This window comes from Gossypium hirsutum, chromosome D04 (assembly GCF_007990345.1).
Source record: "Gossypium hirsutum isolate 1008001.06 chromosome D04, Gossypium_hirsutum_v2.1, whole genome shotgun sequence".
Lineage (NCBI taxonomy): Eukaryota > Viridiplantae > Streptophyta > Magnoliopsida > Malvales > Malvaceae > Gossypium > Gossypium hirsutum.
Window position 1 is genome coordinate 21147256 of NC_053440.1, and position 17972 is coordinate 21165227.

Consider the following 17972-nt stretch of genomic DNA (forward strand, 5'->3'; position numbering starts at 1 on the left):
TTGAAAAGGTCTCTTCATTGGAACAAATTTGATGCCTCACCCGAAGAAGAGGGATTATGCCTTGAACCTGTCGGGGTGGACATTGGAGCAGGGTGGGCAATGCTAGGAGTGGGCGCTTCAGGCGTACCTTGGCAAATGGTGTTATGTCCATCAGAGTGTTGGACTCTGTCTGTGTATTGGGTTTAAAATGGAGGGCTGGTGGAGTGACTTCCTTTTCAAAGTTGACTAGTTTCTTGCCCCGCCTATGACGAACCAACCTACTGCCACTACTCTCCTCAATTCTATGAGAGCCCCCTTCAGCCCTTAACCTTTTCTGACTACTACTGCTTAGTTGCATCATTGCATCCTCTGGTGTAATGGCCTCTTATGCCCTTTCCTTTAAAGCCTCCACTCTATACTACTTGTGGTTTGTGATGGGGTAGAAGATTGCGTAGAACTTGCAGCAGTAAGATTAGGGTTAGCCATATGAGGAACCAAACCCCAACTAGAAGAGTCACTTATGACAACTACTGGCGAGGTAGACTAGCATTGTGTGTGCATCTTGCTAATAGAGTAGAAGTATAAGGGTTCATCTTTACTCCCTACTAGAACAATGACATGGTCAATAGAGACATTATAGGGCCACGCTATATCGGTGGAGTGTATAAATTGGGGATCAGCTCCGACTACGACATCCGTGTCCCTATAACCATTGGAACTTTGATTTTCTAGACAAAAACAAAATATTTTTCTTAGAGCAATGAGTTCCTCTAGTGTCAACGCACAACTCAATTTCAAGTAATCAAACTGATTCACAGTAGTTTTGTTATCTTGAGGTTGCCTGCAGGTACGGAAGGACACCCGAGGAATGGACCACTATATCGGGAAACCCAAACCCACCCCTTAGCCTACTCTTCACCCGGATAAATTTATTTTTGTTGAGGTGAAGGTTTGAAGCCTAGTTTATGACCAGTGGCTTGCATCCTTGTCGAGTATTAAAGTGTACCATCCTAGCTGTGGCACGTCGAGTTGTAACTTTCAATTAATTGATTTACTAGAATACGTAGAGAATGAGTGGCTCATTCCTCAGTGTACAGTCGATGAAGTAACCCTACCCCATCACCCTCACAACACCACCCCCATAACCCCTCTAATTATGACCACCATGGTTTATTCCATCTTCGTGGTGGTTGATCTTAATTTTAACCATTTTGGTGAAATGAAAGTAAGAGAGAAGATTCAAAGATTACCTAGAGAAGAATAGTTGAAAAGGAATTTAGATATTTAGAATGAAACCTAATTAGCAAGAAAATTTGGGGAAGATTATTCCAGATGAAAAGGTTTCCTTTCCCTATGCCTTGATTTATATAACCCAAAGTACAAGAGAAGCTTGAGTTTAAATTTGAAATAGAATGTCAGGGTCCTCTAAACCGTAGCGGACACATGTCGGCTGTGGTAAGGGTTTTTCATAAACCCCTTGGAATGTAAAAGTAGGAGCATCTGGCAAAGCAATATGTCTAGTGATTAACCACCAATTCGGTATTTGACAACAAATCCTCCAAGTAGCATTATCTTTGGCACAAGACTTCGTGTGGAAAATAGTAAGATTATCCTTATGCAACTATTCTCTATGTATGGAATATAGAAAGATCTATCATTCATATGGGATGGGTTTAAGGTGAATCAAAAATTAAGCGCCAAAGAAAGTAAAAGTGTCTATCTCTAAGTTGAGAAAGGAGTTATTAACAAAAGAGTAATTACTCAGGGCCCGCTTCAAGATTTTTTCAAGAGAAGAAATTTAATGGACAAAATTTTTTTTCAAGGGTGGGGGAGTTGTCACACCTAGTTTTTGCTAAAAGCCCCGAATATAAGAAGAGTTGGGAGTTAAATGAATGAAAAGGTAAATTGATAGATTCTAGTGCGAAAATTAGAAATTTTTGTGGCTGATAGGCAATTAGTTGAGTCTTAATCCTAGTTTGGTGAAGATCAAATTGACTGGTTCCATAGTTGGAGAGACAATGACTGTTCATGGATGGCTTAATTGAGGTTGGTGACCTTGCGAAAAGAGTTATATATATTTGGGTAAGAATCCTTAACAAGTAGAGGAAAGTTCTTCCTAGTTTTGTTCATCTTTTCTCTTCAGCATCATATTCTTCTATTGCTCGAAAGAAGAGAATGTTATGGAAAGCTTTTCATTGGGTAGTAAATGTGAGATTACAGTCTGGAAAGTAGAGAATCTAGTAAGCTGGTAAGCTCCTAAGCTTCACCGTACTCATGAATTTGAGGAAAGAGAAATAATAACTCTTGAAAAGCTTCGGTATAATTATGGATTATATGTTTTTAAGGTTTGAATACTTTTGGTTTAATTGATATACATGTTTTTCATGCTTAGTAGCCAGAACAAAGCAAACTCTTGTGCTTTGGGAAGCTAAGATGGCGAGGACAGAGTTTAGGTGAGTTTCTGTACCCGACCTTTAGGTGGTTTGATATGTCGTAATTTGATGTAGCATATTAAACTAGTTTTCAAATTTAAAGAGCTTGAATACAAGCATTTTTGTGATGTTTTGATTTAGTTTCTTTAGTTTTGTTTACATTCAATAAAATGTGCACATTGAGTCCTTTATTAACCTTAAGGGCCAAATGAAGCCTAAGGGTGAGCTAACATACTTTGTGAGTGTGCAAGAGATAATTAGCGAGCATTTCAAGTCAATGTTGGACACTATGTTGCAGCATGGGGGATCCGATGTTGCAACAAAGAGAGCATAATAGGAAAAGTAAGGAACTGCCTGTAATGTTGGGACATAGGCTTAAGGTGTCTCGGCATACCCTTGAAGATGGCTACAGAGGGACATGCTGGTTGGTACATTGTGACAAAGGTCCTGGTGTGTCGCGACATCGCCTTTGTGACGAGAATAAAACACAAAGCATGGGCATTTTCATCTACACAATCAAACTTTAAGCTTGGGAACATCAGCTGCATTATGAACCTGGTGTGTTGCTTCATTATGAACGACTACCTAAAGGCTATAAATAGACCTCTCACACACACATTATGAACACTTTTTCGTTAGCTTAGATTAGTTTTTTAGGATTAGATTTGTTCTCTTGCTTTCTTTCCCAAGATGATAACGACAACATTAATATACCATCAGAAAGGTACAAGAGGTGCTAATACTAGTGTCAAGCAACGAGAAGGATGTTATCATAGACACTTGTAAATAGGGAGAACTATTAGATGACTATCCATCTCAGTAGATAGAAGAATATTCAAACACAACTATAGAAAGAAAAAATATAGAGCTGGTAGAGGAAATGATCAGTGAACTAAAGAATCAAATTAGCATAGAACTCATCATCCTATAAATATTGGGTTCTGCGAATAAGGCCAAAATAGAAGAGCAGTATAACGCAAACCAACTAATAGTGACAATGGTATTTAAGGCTGATCTAGTGGAAAACTATTTGTCAATTTAGGAATTTCTAGAGTAGAATGAAGAGATACTAGTAGTCCTAGATGACGAACTTGAATTGGTCATCCTTTGCATGACCTTAGTCCTAAACCAGACACCCTAGAGGTTTGACGACCTAGGAATTTTCCAGATGTTGAATAGAATTGGAAAATTATATATAGACAGGACGTATGATCATATAACAAATATCAATCAAGTAGGGAAACTAATGAGTATAGGCCTTGAGTTGCATGCATCGAAGAATGTTTGGGTATTGTAAGAACCATGTACAAAAGTTATCTGCAAACACATAAAGAGACCATAGATGAACAAAGAAAAAAGTCAGCAAAGTTGGAATTTAAGAGACGTAGTGCAACATTCCTTTCCAATCCCATTACCAACTTCTATGCCAATCATTACCTCAAGTACACATGAAAAGCTATTTTGGATAGATCAGATGAGCATATACATAATAAGTGATAAGTATGAACCACAATTTCTAACTTTTTTACAAAGCAAGAATGCTAAGCGTAGGGTAAAGTGGTTGAGTGGTTCTGTGGCTTCTTAGATAATGAATAGCTATGATCTTCGAAAAGATATATCAGTCATACATGCAGGACAGAAAGGTAAGTTTAGAGAAAGATATAATGATAGATAAGTAGAACGGAACGACAGGATTTAGACCAATATAGATGGACGGGGAGTCCATCGGTGTATATTGACCGAGTTTATGGATGAGTCCAGCAGCAAAACATAACTCTTTCTAGTAATTGATTATTACTAACTGCACTGACTACATATTTTACTAACAAAATTGTGAACATGTTATAGGTTGGTCAAAGACAGATCCAACATGACGTTTGAAGCATGTAGAAGGACCAAAAATGAGGAAGACAAGGTCAATGTCGTGACACAAACAACTTTATGTAGCAACATCAAGGACAGTGATAAAGAAGTTTACTAACCAACCCAATGTCGTGACATCACTTACCTTGTTACGACATAGAAAACAGTTTCTTTGGAATTTTAAAAGTACAGCGTGTGTTGTGACATTGAACCCCGATGTCGCGACATAGGTTGTTTGCCAGGGATGTCGCGACACAGAACCCCTGTGTCACGACATCACTATAAAATTGTATAGGTTTGACCCGACCCGATTCTGCAACCCAACAGAATAACCATGATTTTACCCAGTTTTTAAACCTAAAAACACTATTTTACCCAATTTTCAAAATTTCCTCAAAACCCTTAAATCTCCAAAATCCTTTTTTCTCCTCAAACCTTAAATCCCCAATTCCTCAGTCCTACTTTAAAAAGGCTCCATTGAAAGGAGTTCTCATCAACAAGACAAGGAAGAAGTGTAAACAAAGTTGAGGTTAAAGTATTCTCAAACTTCTCTACTATTTTATTGATTATTATTCATACTTTTAGAAATTTTGTTTATAATATGCCTCCTAGAAAGTGTAAGAGAACTTCTGTCTTGGAAACTCCACCTTTTTTTGAGCCTATAAGATTCCATAATGCCAATATGGAAATATATGTTTTGGAGTTATAGAAAGACAATTAATTTAGGAGAGAGGATTCGAACCCTCGCTGGTCCATTACAAAGAAATTTGGACTTTGGTCCGTTATCATCAATGGGAGCAATTTTATGCGTCCTTTTAGGACCAAATAATTAAGAATGGCAGAATGTAGTAATCATTGATGTTGGTGTACGAGTGTAAGATGTTCCAATTTCCCCTAATGATATTAGTGAAATTTATAACATTCCATTTTATGAAAAAGATTTTATTGATAATATAGCTTTAGAAAGATTTGAAAACATTGACATGAAAGATGTTATAAAATATCTGACACAAGCCGAGGGTAGTTGGAATTACAGGCTAGATACTAAGCTTCCCAAGAACTTTAACAGACCATTATGTTTCTTGTTGCTAAGATGTGGATGCAATTCATTGGCACTAGAATTGCACGTGCACTAAATGTATCTAATGTTAATGTATTTCGATCAATTTTGCTATATGGTATTTTGCAGCAAAAACAAATTTGTGTAGGCTGCTAGATCTTTCTAAAGATGAAATGGTCTGTGCAAATCCAAAAAGCTAGACTTTTCTTCTTTCACCTCATAACGACATTATACCATTAGGTAGAAGTGCCAATGAGCGATAATGAGAAATTCATGAAACCTACAAGAAGTATCATTTGAAATACATGTTATACATAGTACATTGGGCTTTAGAGAAAGCAAATTACTGAATGGAATTAAAGGAGGAAGAATAAAATAGACGTATCAACATCAGTTAAATAGAAAGATTCAACGAAGGTTGAAAAGGGAGCTAGTGGAACCATTGAAGCAAAACTCGATAGGATGATCAGATGAATGCAGGAAACAGGCTTGATACTTCAAGAATTGGTAAGGATGAATGGGTTACGTGCTCCAAGTTACCCTCTAGATATGCTTAGGCTGACTCCTACTCATCAAAATGAGGGGGCAAATCTTGAGGAGGAAGGTGTTGCTCAAGAGTATCCTGAAATGGAGGGCGAGTACGAAGCGGCATTTTAGACATAATTTTCTACGCCAAAAGGGCTTGTCATACAAAGTCCAACTCACCAGACGACTTCAATGGGAGGGAGCTCCCTTAAAACATATGTTAGAGGAAAGAGAAAAGCCCCTATGGGGAAGAGGTATTCTCATCCCCTCGATGATTCGGAGGAGGACTGAGTTGGTTTTTTTATTTCATTTTAAAAGACTTGTATTAATCATTGGATGATTTAATTTAGACTTTTTAGGATTAGGATTAATCAGTAGTTTTTCTTTTAGTTTAGTCACATTTTGTTTAATTTTTCTATGTAGGAACCTTATACAAAGGAGACACGAACAAATTCAAACTTCAACGATCAAAGGAGAAATCACCCACGAAATAGGAGTTCAAGCAATCACGATCAATCAGGTAACTTCTTTCCTTATTTTTTGATGGGCTACACATTAAGAAAAATGTGTTAACTAAAGTGTGGGGGTAACATAGAAATTTTGCTTCAAATTTCTACATTGATTTTTCTTGTCTTTTGTTGTGCTTGAGCTTGTAAAAATACAAGTCATTGGTTATGAGCATGTACATAGGTTGCTTGTGTTTATGAATAAGTTTGGCATGTTGACAGGCAATTTTAAATTTTTTATTATTAGAATACTAAAGTTCTATATGTTACATTGTAAATAGGTATTTAGATATCATTTATACCAAGTGATATAGAAAACACAAGGAAACGAGCATGCTAGTATGAATGGTAAATGGTTCAATTTGTGTTTGTTTGGTTGAGTAAATTTATGCATGTTGAGATAATTAGGGATGACCTAAGGTATTGTTTGGAACACATCCAAAGCCAAAAATTCCAATCTATACTTCACCTTTAAAACCAATTTTGAGCCTTTTAACACTTCTTGATGAACCAGAGTACAAACCCCGAGCCTAAAAATGTGAATTTGTATATTCCCTTTTTCTTTGGTCCTGTACCGTACAATTATAGATGTCTGGCCATACGTATTGAGGATTAAGTAGATACATCATGGTAGAGTTTGTAAAACTAGAGTCAAATAGGAAAGATTGGTTTGAAATAGGAACTATAAGTTAGCCTAATGTGCGAAACAAAAAGAAAAATCCAAAATGGAAATTAGTACAAGTAGAAAAGGCCCAAAATTAGCGAAAAAGCACTCATGAGTGAGATATTGAAAATGAGAAAAAGTCACAAAAAAAATAAAAACTCGTTCCTTAATACATAAAAAATCGTAAGGCTAGCCATAGTTACTATGTCATGCTATGACTTCCTATATACGGAGAGACAAGAAAGGTGAGAGAAGGTGAAATAAGGAGATGAGTGGGAAAGTGTCACTAAGGGGGAAGAATAGGGGTCAATACGATGTGCCAAACTATTTTTGTGTTTGTAACCCTATGATAGTTAATGTTTTTGAATTCTATACCTGTCCTAAGCCTTAGAACATTACAGGCAAAAAACCCTATGTTACCTAAGTATCCTCATACATGAATGAATATCATACTAAACATTGTCATAAACGATTATTTGTATTCTGCTCGGATAATCAAAGTACTTGTATGATTTGTTGACAGCTTCCTATAGGTGAAAACCTCTATAATCAAAGTACTTAGATGTTTGTCATCAAAGATGGTAAGTCGGCTACTCATCATGTTGAAATTGTTAGTAACCGTGAAATCCCTAAGTCATATGCTTTGAAGTTAATACTTGTACCATACTTGCTCAAGGGTCATCATTTTCATTTTATCCTCTTTTTTTATGTTGCTTGAGGACAAGCAATGACTTAAGTGTGGGAAAGTTTGATCTATGGTAACTCAGTGTAGCAGATTAAACTAGTATTCATATTTAAGGAGCTTAAATACAAGCATTTTTGTTATGTTTTAATTAGGTTTCTTTAGTTTTGTTTACATTCAATAAAATGTGCACATTGAGTCTTTTATTAACTTTAAGGGCCAAATGAGGCCAAAGGGACAGCTAACATACTTTGTGAGAGTGCAGAAGACCATTAGAGGGCATTTCAGGTCAATATTAGAAATTATGTTGCAGCATGGGGGATCCGATGTGGCAACATAGAGAGTAGAGTAGATAAAGTAAGGAACTTCCTACAATGTCACGACATAGGCTTAGAGTGTTGCGACACACCCTCCAAGATAGCTATAGAGGAACATGTAGGTTGCTACGTCACGACACAGGATTTGGTGCATTCTAACATCGACTCTGTGCGAGAATAAAACACAAAGTAAGGGCATTTTGGTCTGCACAATCGAACTTTATGTCTGAGAACATCAACTACCCTAGGACTAAGGATAATGGCTACTTGAAGGCTACAAATATCTCTCTCTCGCACACATGATGAACACCTTTCCATTAGCTTAGATTCTTTCTTTAGGTTTAGATTTGTTCTTTTACTTTCTTAGGTTTTTAGTTTATTTATTTTCTTTACAAGATCTGATTGTAAAGGAGATCAATTTCTGTGGATTCACTCTATTCATCAATATCAGTCATGCATTCTTAAACTCTCTATTTCAATTCATTCCCTATGAAGAATTTTCCATTCTTTCCATGTTTATGAGAGCCATTGGGGACTAATCCTTCTATGGGGGATTAGCGAGTGGTGGCATGATCACTTAACTATTTTGTACGGTTACTCAACGGATCCACTATTTGGAAAAGGAAGAATTGGACACAAACTCTAGGCCTAACAAACTTGGGAAGTCATCAAGGTGGAAATTAATCAAAAATTTGTATTGCCTATTCATGAACACCTTTGCCCCAAGCAAGTTTGGACTATGAGGTCGGAAGATAAGTAGTTCTTGCTTACTCATTATGTTAGTGGAAGATAAGAAAATCCTACTAAGGTAGTGACCAATTGGTTGATGAGGAACTCAAAAAGATAGTTAATTTGTATTACCGCAACGAGTTGATCACCCATCTTCAGAGTACATTCACTTTATTTATCTCTATCTCTTGCAATTTTAGTGCTTTGTTTTTTTAATTGAATTTTACTATTTTACAAACCCTAAATATATTTCTTATTTTACTCTCATACTATAACTGACTTAAAGTATTAATTATATATTTAATTGTTTAGGTTAAGATTTATTTAGCACTCACCTCTCTAGGGTACGATACTTGGAGTACTTACCTACGTCATTGTAAAATCTATATTACAACTCGACGCATATACTTGTGGATACCACCTTATAACTCTCTATTCTATTGCATTATTCACACTCTAGACGTTAGTATATCTGAAAGTGGTCATGGTTGTTATTGATCTTCACATATGATTTGCATCTGTGGCTATTCTGGATTTTTATATTCATGCTCGTGTGTGAAACTAGTGAATGGGTACGCTATAAATGAATAACTTTGTGTAGGCATGTGTCTTATTTAAAGAATGACTACTTGGTGTCAAAAGGTTGTGAATTGACATACTGTTAAATGACGTACGGTGTTATTGTAATAAATATAGTGATTTGCATGAAATGCATATTTTTAGTACATAAAGAGTATAGAGGAAGTTACATTTGTGAATTAGTTGGAGTAGAAAAACGGTGTTGTGAAGGAATGGGTCATAACTCTTGAAAAGAGTTATATTTCAGGCCTTTATATTGAATTAATTGTTTGTAATTAAGTTAATATGTTTGCAGTTTTAGGATATTTTTAGAACATTGTATAACAAAGCTTGGATTGTGCTATAAATTTCATTATTTGTTACTAGGGAAAAATGTGTTGGTTATTGTTGGCAGTCGGTACAGGATGAAGAAGAGAAAAGAGAAAGGAGAAAGAAAATGAAGTGAAATATTTCCATGGCAAAATGTTGGTTAGATTGCCAACAAGAATGCCATGGCAATTCCAGAAAGATGACGAAACACTCAGTCCACATCACTCTTAGCCAACTATACTTGCATGAGATAAACCACATTAAAAAGAGGAAGCAAAAGGTGTGTGTTGAGAGGGAGGGACATACCCTATAAAAGAGGAAAGAGAAAAGATGCAAGGGGACGAGAATTCTGGCGACAGAGGAATTGGAGAGCAATTTTTATTTGCATCAAATTCTCGTGGAAAATTTCAGGGAAAAGAGAGGAGAGGGTAGCAGCTTATAGAGAAAAAAATAACAAACGTAAGGAAAGGGAAGAGAAATGTGCCTTGGGTTTTGCATCAACTTTCAGTATTAAAGTGAAAGCTAGAGTAGCAAAAGCTTCTTGCAGTTTTGCCTTTATTTTCTGATTTGATCATTATGATTCGTAAACTTGAATGATGATGTGGAATGGTTTTATTTTGGATTTGAATGTCCAATCTATGAGTTAAATCTCATTGGGTTCGAATTATTTGTGTGAATTTTTACTATCTTTAATACCCACGGTCTGATTTTGAATAGATTACTATTTCATTCGATTTGTGATTATTTTAAATGCATGCATGCAAGCTCTGGACATAGATAATTGTATGATATGTTGTTAGATATGATTTAATTCTGAAAATATTAAATAAATTTTATTATTATCGGTTGATACAGGCGAGTATTCGAAAGAATATTCGCAACACTCTAAACGTAGAAGTTGCAATTTGTAGAGGGAAAAGAAGAACAGTCTGGATATCATTCTTGAGTTCTGTAGACATACAAAAACACAGAATGATAGCTTCAAGTTTGTCTTTGAAAGAAGAAAACTGTAGTAGTGAATCCCTAAGCAGTAGAGTGGTTAATATTTTGCCATGGTATTATTATGATATAAAAATAAAACCTGAGTAATTCCAACCTTTATCATTCAACAATACAAATCCTTTGCACTTATTCTTTGAGAATTGCCACAGCATTTCAATTGCCCTAGCATTTTTTCATTCATAATTGATTTAATTAATCCATTCATTAATTTTCTTCATCAATTTGTCATATGTATCTTTTGCACAGTTTAATTAGTCAAATCCATAGTAATAGCATAACCAATTTTTTTAATCAATTCAGATCCCTGTGGAGATCATACTCACTCATCACTTTATTACTTGATTAGACATGTATACTTGCATATTCGTATTACACATTCATATGCGACAAGTTTTTGGCATCGTTGTCGAGGATCGGCAATATTGTTGAAATTTTGGTTTGTTGTTGCCTCTTTAATTTTGTTAGTTTAGCTTACGCAGTTGTTTAGATTTTTGTTGGTGCATGAGTAGAGATATTTTTGCACTTGAAGAGTATTCTTTTGATCTAGAATTTGAGAGGACCTTGAGAAGAAGGAGAAAAGAATTGGGAGAAATGGAAAGAATTAGAAATGATCAGGTTAAAGAAGAGCCATTACATTAGAATGGAAGGGATGCTGATATTCTTTGAATAATAGATGAAAGAGACATTCCCATCAAAGAACATGTAGTGTCGATCTTGGATGATCTGATCCAGGAATTTTCAGGCTGCATATTCAATCATAACATTTCGAGTTAAAGCTCTTGATGTTTCAAATGTTACAAACTATAGGGCAATTTAGTGGATTGCCTACTGAAGATCCACAATTGCACTTAAGACTCTTTTTGGAAGTCTACGATTTATTTAGGTAGCAGGGTGTTCCTAAAGATGCCCTGAGATTGAAGTTATTCCTTTATTCATTTTGAGATCGTGCCGAAGCATGGTTAAATGTATTGCCGTCAAGTAGGATGACATCTTAGAATGAACATTGTTAGAGGTTTTTGTGAAGATATAATCCTCCAAACATGAATGCCAATTTGAGGAACGATTTTACGTCCTTTCGACAATATGAGCATGAAACATTATATGAAGCATGGGAGCGATTCAAGGAGTTAATTAGAAAATGCCCAATGCATGGTTTTCAACATTGGACACAAATAGAAATGTTTTACAATGGATTGAATGAGCATACAAGGATGGTGGTTGACAGATATGCCAATGGGACTTTGCTTGATAAATCATATAATAAGGCATATGAAATTATGGAGAGGATAGAAAACAATGATTATCAATACCCCGTTAGGGACCGACAGAAAAGTTTCTGGAGCAATGGAACTTGATGTGATTACTTCTCTAACAGCTCAAGTATCATCTTTAATGAATATGATTAAAACATTGAAAAGACCAGCTACATTGTAGGCAATGAAAGAAACGATGTTATCATGTTTTTAATGAATGCCCATCAAACCCGACCTCAATTTATTATATGGGAAATTTGAATCACAACAACAACAACCCATATTCCAACACATATAATCTGGGCTGGCAGCAACATCCCAATTTTAGTTGGAGTAACCAAGGAATGGAAAATTCCAGTAATGCTATACAACAAAATGTTACGAGTGCACCACCTAGATATAATCAGCCCGTTCCACAACAATATACTTAGAAAAATTTAGCTTCAATTTCTTCATCTATGGGAGCTTTATTGAAGGAATGCATGGCCAAGAATGATGCTATCATTCAAAGTCAAGTTGCATATTTAAGAGCTTTAGAAAATCAAGTGGAGCAAATTGCAAAAGCCTTAAGCTCAAGACCGCACAAATCATTGCAGAGTGATACCAAATATTCATCATCTTAAGGGAAGGAACAGTGCAAAGCCATTACACTCAAAAGTGGTACGCAGCTACCAAAAGTTGATAATGACACCACTATTGAAGAAGGTAGTTCGGATTTCACAAATAAGAAGAATTCAGAACTAATAGTGAAGTAGGCTACAAAAGAAAAAAGAAACTAGAAAAATGTTGAAGCAGATTCATCTTGTATTTCCAATAAAAATGCCACGGTAAATCAAACTCAACAAATGCAAGGAAGGTCACAGCCACCTTTTCCTCAGCATTTCCACAAATCTATGCAAGATTTTCAATTTAACAAAATTCTTGGATGTCCTAAAACAATTACATATCAACATACTATTGGTGGAAGCATTGGAACAAATGCCCAACTATGTGAAATTCATGAAAGATATCTAATAAAATAAGAGAAGGTTAGGGGAGTTCGAAACTGTCGCTCTCACTAAAGGGTTTACAACAATGCTAAGAAACAAATTGCCGCCAAAACTAAAGGATCTAGAGAGTTTTACTATACATTGCTCTATTGGAAATCATTATGCAGGCACAACATTATGCGACTTAGGTGAAAGTATAAATCTAATGCCTATGTCTATTTTCAAGAAGCTGGGAATAGGGAAGGCAAGACCTACAACTGTCACATTCCAATTACCTAATCGTTCATATGCACATCCAAAATGTAAAATTAAAGATGTGTTGGTAAGAGTTGAAAAATTTATTTTTCCAGCTGATTTATTATTCTAGAATATAAGGATGATAAAGAGGTACCGATCATACTTGGGAAACCTTTTCTAAAAAATTGTAGAACATTAATTAATGTACAAAAAGGTGAATTAACAATTAGAGCTAATGATCAACAGATAACCTTTAATGTTTTCGATGCCATGAAGTGTGGACATATAGATCAAGAATGTCATGCTATTGAGATTGTTGACACAATAGCTCAGGAAGAATTTGCATAATTTTATCACAATAATTCTAGTGATGATGCAGACTCATTTGAGTTAATTGAAGTAGAGATGATTGAAGAGTTTGGTGAACTAATGAAAGCTAAGAAAATTTAGAATGGATTGAGGAGAAGTTTTGAATCATTAAATTTATCAGGTCGTTCTTTTAAACCTTCTCGAACATCCATAGAAGATTCTCCTACATTGGAATTCAAGCCTTTGTTAGTACATCTGAAGTATGCTTAGTTTGGAGATAACAACATATTGCGAGTAGTTATCTCTACAGCATTGACATTAGATGAAGAGGCTCAATTGTTGAATGTTTTAAATAAATCTAAGAATGCATTGGGGTGGACGGTTGCGAATATCAAAGGAATCAGTCCAAAAATCTGCATGCACAAGATATTACTAGAGGATTGCCATGGCAAATCTATCGAGCAGCTGAGAAGACTGAATCCCATTATGAAGGAAGTTGTTAAAAAAGAGATTATCAAATGGTTGGATGTTGGAATTATATACCCAATTTATGATAGTTCTTGGGTGAGCCTTATTAATGTGTACCTAAAAAAGGGGGTGTCACCGGGGTAAGCAATGATAACAACAAACACATTCCTACTCATACTGTCACAGGTTGGAGGGTTTGTATAGACTATCAGAAACTCAACATAGCAACAAGGAAGGACCATTTTCCTCTACCATTTATCGACCAAATGTTTGTCTTGAATTGAAGTAGAAAATGAAGATGGTAATATTCAGCACATTCAGGATGATTTCCCAGATGAGCAACTGTTAGTTGCCATGGCATTACTGTGGTATGCCAATATCGTAATTTTTTTGGTTAGTGGATCGTTGCCACCTGAGCTCACCAATCAAGGGTGAAGGAAGTTTATCCATGATGCCAAGCAGTATTATTGGGATGAGCCATTTTATTCAAGCATTGTGCAGACCAGATAATTCGGAGGTGTGTTTAAAATGATGAGATTCAAAGTGTTTTTTATCATTGTCATTCAACACCGTATGGAGGACACTTTGGGGGCATGATAACTGCTGCAAATTTTCTCTAATTTGGTTTTTATTGGCCAAACATGTTTAAAGATGCTAATGAATTTTGTCAAGCTTGCGATCGTTGTCAATGAAATGGAAATCTATCGAATTGGTATGAAATGCCCTTGTAAACTATTTTAGAAGTGGAACTATTTGACATATGGAGAATAGATTTTATGAGTCCATTTCCACCTTCTTGGGGCAATGTATACATACTTGCAGTAGTTGATTATATCTCCAAGTGGGTTGAGGTTCTTGGTCTACCTACGAATGATGCCAAATCGATATTGAAATTTCTACATATGAATATTTTGGTTAGAAAATTTTAACTTTTAGATAGTTAATTAAGTAAAAATGACTAAATCATAATAGTCAAAAAACTTAATCACTATTTAGTTAAATGTGTTAATTGCGCATAATATCAAGATTTGAAGGGTTTGGTAGGTAATTAGATCCTATATATTTTGAGTGGATGGTTGTAAACGGAAAAATATATAGGGTTTTTCCTATGTAATTTATCACCTTTTTACTTAAATCCGTTGTTAAAACTAAGTAATTATTTAATAAATTAATAAAATATGTGAAAATATGAAATTAGGACATACAAATTATTAAAATGTGATCTTATGCTTTATTATATATTTTTCATGCAATAAATGGCTTATTTTATATTAATTTAAATATATTATATTTTTAAGACATAAAGTGGGCCATGCATTAATAAATTAAATAATAAAATATAAAATTATATTTAATAATTCATTTTAAAATATTTCATTAATAATTTGGGTTTTAATTAATTAATTAAATTGGATAAATTTTATTCTTTGGTCCTCTAACTTGTTGATTTATCCTGGATAGGTTTGATACAAAATAATCCAAATTGGAGACAAAATCAACCCAATATTCTGCTACACATGGCTATCCATTTAAACTATTCTTTGGTTTATTTACAAATGGTCCTTGCAGTGTTGATGAAATTAGAGATTTGCCCGAAGATTTACGATTGGTCGAGTCTCAGTCCTGAGATGTGTGGCATCCAAAATTGCTTAAAAATCAAGCAAAAATCAAGTCAAAAGCCACTACGCATGGCCGACCACAATTTGAGGAGATTTGAAGAGGTTAACATCCACTATTTTTTGAAAACTATCCCCCTCTTCTTACCTATAAATAAGACCCTCTCATTCCTTCATTCATCATCCCTCAATCATTCCTCATCCATTCTCATCATTCATCATTTTCTCTTTTCTCCAAATTCTCTAAGTTTTTTTTCTTTCTCATGCCTAGCATCATCTCTTCATAGAGATTTTAGCAATTAAGTCTCTTAAAGACCCTTGGTTGGCCAACTTGGAGAGCCATCAACAAAGGAGCAAAGCAAAGAAACGAAGGAGCCTCATTAGTCAGAGTCTTGGGTGACAGCCACTCTAAATTGGGTTTAATCTTCCTTTTCTTTAATTTAATATAAAGATGTTTTCTATGTGTTCTTTGTTCTTGTGTACAACAATGTTAGCTTAATTTTATTTAAGCTAGGATGATTGCCTTGATTAAATAACATTTATCTGATTCATGCTTATAATGTTTGTGCCTCAATCGATCATGCTTTCAATTAAAATCAAGTCTCTATTTCGTTCATATGTGATTGAAATACACTTGAATTAGCTGAGCGACTTGACAAGAAATGGCTAATGGACACATAATTGAAATGTGCATGCTCAATTTAGATCCTGACCCGATTAAATTGGAGGTTGCGTAACAACTCTGACCAAGCTCTGTTATTTGCATAGTTTTTAGATTTGTGTGATTAAATTGTTTCAAACTTGACACGTCCTTGTTACTTCACAAGAATGCTAAGAAACCCTTAGTAAATAAGGATTAGTAAAATGCGTATTTACTAAGTAAAGGATTCTAAAAGGACCTAATGTGGTTTCCAAACTCATGAAAGAGAGAATTGCCATGGAATGGTTTCCCGAATGTTATTAAGCGTGTTGATCATAAATTAAGTTTAATTAAAGTAATTGTCCTGGTTTATTTATGTTATAATTGTTACAAATTGTGTTTAATTTTACTAAAATCCATTTTATTCATATAGTTTGCATACTTAGGATAATTTGCATTAGGGATCACTGCATTTAGTTTAATATATTTTAATCACCACTTCTCAACTATATTATGTTTTTATTTACCAATTTGTTAATATAATTTTACAAATTAAGTGGGTTAGAACAAATACAATCCCTATGGAGACGATAACTCGATACTTACGTATTACTTGATAACAACTATGAAAACTTGCACAAATGAACGCATTACAATTGGCGTCATTGCCGGGGATTGTCAACTGTTGTCATAGTCATTTTTTTGTGAAATTATTTATTTTAAAATTGATTTATTTCTAACATTACTAGCTTATTCTTTTTAATTTTTTGTGATTTTCTTTTCAAGTGTTTATGAGCATAGATCGAATTATCGATTTACTCCCTATAGACCCTAAAATTGAGCGAACTTTTAGACAAAGAAGACGTGAACAAACAGCTCAAAGACAAGTTAAGATGGACCTTGGGAATCAAAATCAAGACCAAGGTAATGAAGCTGATCATGTATGAAATCCTATCCTCATTGCCGATGATGGGGATCGATGCATCAGATAATATGCTGTGCCACTTTTCAGTGAGTTAAACCCAAGAATTAGAAGGCCAGATATTGAGGCAACCCAGTTTGAATTGAAAAATAGTGATGTTTCAAATGCGACAAACGTTAGGCCAATTTAGTGGTATGCCCATAGAAGATCCACATCTCCACCTTCGATTATTTATAGAGGTGAGTGATTCATTCAAGATAGCCGATGTGACTCAATTCATTGCCACCAAGTTCTATATCTACATGGAAAGAATTAGCAGAGAGATTTTTGGTTAAGTATTTCCCACCTAGCAAAAACGCTAAGTTAAGGAGAGAGATCATAACTTTCCAACAATTGGATGACGAGTCTTTGTATAAGGCTTGGGAGCAATTCAAGGAGTTACTTTGTAACTATCCTTATCATGGGATTCCTCACTGTATCCAGTTGGAGACATTCTATAATGGTCTCAGTGCACATACAAGATTGATGGTAGATGCTTTCGCGAATGGTGCAATCTTGTCTATGTCTTATAATGAGGCTTATGAAATAATCGAGAGGATCGCGAGTAATAACTATCAATGGCCCACAAATCGAACAACTTCAGGAAGATGTGTAGCCGGAGTTCATGAAGTTGATGCCCTCACTTCATTATTAGCTCAAGTATCGTCTATTTCTTACACGATAAAACAGTTAACTGCTAATAGTACTAATAATTGTATAGCTCAGTCACCAAGTCAGTTTGAAGTAGTTTCCTGTGTGTACAGTGGGGAAGGTCATTCTTTTGAGAATTGTCCATCAAGTCCCGAGTTAGTGTACTATGTGGGGAACCAATATCAAAATAGGAGTGGACAA

General features: G+C 35.1%; 2 non-coding genes across 2 annotated transcripts; both read right to left on the bottom strand.

The window, feature by feature from the left end:
• Nucleotides 1-11696: 11696 nt before the first annotated feature.
• On the bottom strand, nucleotides 11697-11803 carry LOC121216448 (small nucleolar RNA R71). The gene has a single exon (XR_005912631.1). It is a non-coding gene; the product is annotated as a small nucleolar RNA R71 (small nucleolar RNA).
• A 5638-nt stretch (nucleotides 11804-17441) lies between these two features.
• LOC121216652 (small nucleolar RNA R71) lies at nucleotides 17442-17548 on the bottom strand. The gene has a single exon (XR_005912831.1). It is a non-coding gene; the product is annotated as a small nucleolar RNA R71 (small nucleolar RNA).
• Between the last annotated feature and the right edge of the window lie 424 nt (nucleotides 17549-17972).